Genomic DNA, 4,070 nt, shown 5'->3' with positions numbered 1-4,070 from the left:
GCCGGTTCTGGTCCCGAAGCAAAGCCACCGACCCGGGGTTCCAATGCATCTTTCACCCAGTCTCTCCCCCCGCCCTCCCCCAGTTCTTAAACCTCCTTTTCACGCTGATTCTTTTTTGAGGGGGATTTTGGGGGGGGGGGGGGGGAGGAACTCGTGGGCAATCTTCTTGCAAAAAAAAAAGAAATGAAAATCAAAGGGGGGAATCACGAGAGAACGAGAGAGAATTCTTGAGTTACTTTCTGCCGGTGACGTGTCCTCCAAATCCGCCCCTTTTAAAACCAGGAAAAAATCAAATTCCATTTGATTTCGATTATTCCCAGGAACAAGGGTGGGGGATTGTTATAAATCACCATGGGACCCCGGAGGTTTAACCTACCCGCAGTCTCGAGGCTGGCGAGAAGCCGCTGCTTATAGTTTTGAGAAAATTCAAGAGTTAAAAATGAATGGAGAAATTGATCCAGCAGTCAGTTTCACCTCAGGCACTGAGACGGTTAAGCTGACATTTTATTTTTCTCTCTTGCGAGTGAACTGAGCGAGAGAACACGTTTGTGGCAATCACCCAGAGCCGTGTGGGAGAAGGGAAATACTGTTGAATGTTAAACATAACACACGCTTCAAGATAGCGAGGTTTAAACCATCCTCTCTCACACACCACCTGTGTCGAGAGACCACCTGCCTGTAGTTACCACCTCTATGGATCACCTGCCTATAGTGAGCCCTCTACAGGTACCTGAAGAACCCAATCCGACACATCACCTGGCTGCAGTGCCTCCTCTATAGGTACCTACACCACCCACATCTGTACATTACCCGTCAGCTATACCCATTTCTACATTAACTTGTCCAGAGACTAGCCATCAAGCCTAAGCAAACTTAGTTTGAACCTACGTTGAGACCAACCTTTCCAATAAGACCCCCATCGAACCAATCTAAATTGTGACAACATTAGATACTCAACGCTCAGAATAACTAGTAAAACTCAAAATAGAAATTTAATATAACAGAATACTACTGAAGATTAGACAATATTAGACAAGAATCTAAATAGAAGGAAAGATTTGCATTTATATAGCACTTTTCATGACCTCAAGACACCCAAAAGTGGTTTACAGCCAATGAATTATATTTGAAGTGTAGTGACTGTTGTAAAGTAGGAAATGCGGCAGCCAATTTGTGCACAGCAAGCTCCCACAAACAGCTATGAGATAATGACCAGATAATCTGTTATAGCGATGTTGATTGAGCGATGCAAATTGGACAGGACATCAGGGAGGGACCCCCCTCTCCCCCCCAACATAAATAAATGAATCATTAAAGATTAAACGCTGCACAGAATACTGGGACAATTATAGGTGCTTATAATTGCCCCCATGACAATTTTGAAAATCAGTCTGGGGTTGGTGTACACAGAATCCATACACTGGTTAACCAGGAGTCCTCAATGTTTCTCCATGGGAAGGAACAGAGATTTCATCCAAATTACACTTGTGATTTCCTGGCTTTTGGTGACAGAGTTGGTCGTGGGTTTGGGAGCAATTATTGTTGCCCAAATTCCCAACCAAGGAAATAAAGTCTTTAAAATTATGAAGGGGTTTAATAGGGTAGAGAATAGAGATATTTCCATTTGTGAGGTCTAAAACTAAGGGTTGTAAATATAAGATAGTCACTAATAAATCCAGTTATGTTTTAAGCAGAAACTTCCTTACGCAGAGCATAGCGAGAATGTGGAATCCATTACTACAAGGAGTGGTTGAGGCAAACACTGATGCATTTAAGGGAAAACTAGGTAAATACACAAGGGAGAAAGGAATCAAGGCTCACCATCACCTTCTCAAGGGCAATTAGAGATGATCAATAAATGCTGGCCTTGCCAGCGATGCTCACATCCCATGAACGAATAAAGAAAAAGGATATGCGGACAGGGTTAGGTGAAGTAGGGCAGGAGAAGGCTCAGGTGGAGCAGAAACACCAGTTGGGCTGAATGGTCCATTCAGTGCTAGAATTTCTATGTGAAATAGTGGGGTGAGTGAGTCCTTAAAGAATGAGTAGAGAAAGAAAATGTTGTCGAGGAGAATACTGAGATTCAGACTACTAGGCTAGATGGGATTGAGGTTCACAAGGAGGAGGTGTTAGCAATTTTGGAAAGTGTGAAAATAGATAAGTCCCATGGGCCAGATGGGATTTATCCTAGGATTCTCTGGGAAGCCAGGGAGGAGATTGCAGAGCCTTTGTCCTTGATCTTTATGTCGTCATTGTCGACAGGAATAGTGCCGGAAGACTGGAGGATAGCAAATGTTGTCCCTTTGTTCAAGAAGGGGAGTAGAGACAGCCCTGGTAATTATAGACCTGTGAGCCTTACTTTGGTTGTGGGTAAAATGTTGGAAAAGGTTATAAGAGACAGGATTTATAATCATCTTGAAAAGAATAAGTTCATTAGCGATAGTCAGCATGGTTTTGTGAAGGGTAGGTCGTGCCTCACAAACCTTATTGAGTTTTTTGAGAAGGTGACCAAACAGGTGGATGAGGGTAAAGCAGTGGATGTGGTGTATATGGATTTCAGTAAGGCGTTTGATAAGGTTCCCCACGGTAGGCTATTGCAGAAAATACGGAAGTATGGGGTTGAAGGTGATTTAGAGCTTTGGATCAGAAATTGGCTAGCTGAAAGAAGACAGAGGGTGGTGGTTGATGGCAAATGTTCATCCTGGAGTTTAGTTACTAGTGGTGTACCGCAAGGATCTGTTTTGGGGCCACTGCTGTTTGTCATTTTTATAAATGACCTGGAAGAGGGTGTAGAAGGGTGGGTTAGTAAATTTGCGGATGACACTAAGGTCGGTGGAGTTGTGGATAGTGCCGAAGGATGTTGTAGGGTACAGAGGGACATAGATAGGCTGCAGAGCTGGGCTGAGAGATGGCAAATGGAGTTTAATGCGGAAAAGTGTGAGGTGATTCACTTTGGAAGGAGTAACAGGAATGCAGAGTACTGGGCTAATGGGAAGATTCTTGGTAGTGTAGATGAGCAGAGAGATCTTGGTATCCAGGTACATAAATCCCTGAAAGTTGCTACCCAGGTTAATAGGGCTGTTAAGAAGGCATATGGTGTGTTAGCTTTTATTAGTAGGGGGATCGAGTTTCGGAGCCACGAGGTCATGCTGCAGCTGTACAAAACTCTGGTGAGACCGCACCTGGAGTATTGCGTGCAGTTCTGGTCACCGCATTATAGGAAGGATGTGGAAGCTTTGGAAAGGGTGCAGAGGAGATTTACTAGGATGTTGCCTGGTATGGAGGGAAGGTCTTACGAGGAAAGGCTGAGGGACCTGAGGTTGTTTTCGTTGGAGAGAAGGAGGAGGAGTGGTGACTTAATAGAGACATATAAGATAATCAGAGGGTTAGATAGGGTGGATAGTGAGAGTCTTTTTCCTCGGATAGTGATGGCAAACACGAGGGGACATAGCTTTAAGTTGAGGGGTGATAGATATAGGACAGATGTTAGAGGTAGTTTCTTTACTCAGAGAGGGTGGCACAGTGGCGCAGTGGTTAGCACCGCAGCATCACAGCTCCAGCAACCCGGGTTCAATTCTGGGTACTGCCTGTGTGGAGTATGCAAGTTCTCCCTGTGTTTGTGTGGGTTTCCTCCCACAAGCCAAAAGACTTGCAGGTTGGTAGGTAAATTGGCCATTATAAATTGCCCCTAGTATAGGTAGGTGGTAGGGGAATATAGGGACAGGTGGGGATGTGGTAGGAATATGGGGATGAGTGTAGGATTAGTATAAAATGGGTGGTTGATGGTCGGCACAGACTCGGTGGGCCGAAGGGCCTGTTTCAGTGCTGTATCTCTAAACTAAACTAAACTAAACTAAACTAGTAGGGGCGTGGAACGCCCTGCCTGCAACAGTAGTAGACTCACCAACTTTAAGGGCATTTAAGTGGTCATTGGATAGACATATGGATGAAAATGGAATGATGTAGGTCAGATGGTTTCACAGGTCGGCGCAACATCGAGGGCCAAAGGGCCTGTACTGCACTGTAATGTTCTAATTCTAATTCTAATGAGTCCTTATCTCTGGAAAGAG

Source organism: Heterodontus francisci, chromosome 41, assembly GCF_036365525.1.
Source record: "Heterodontus francisci isolate sHetFra1 chromosome 41, sHetFra1.hap1, whole genome shotgun sequence".
Lineage (NCBI taxonomy): Eukaryota > Metazoa > Chordata > Chondrichthyes > Heterodontiformes > Heterodontidae > Heterodontus > Heterodontus francisci.
This window is presented reverse-complemented; position numbering follows the sequence as displayed.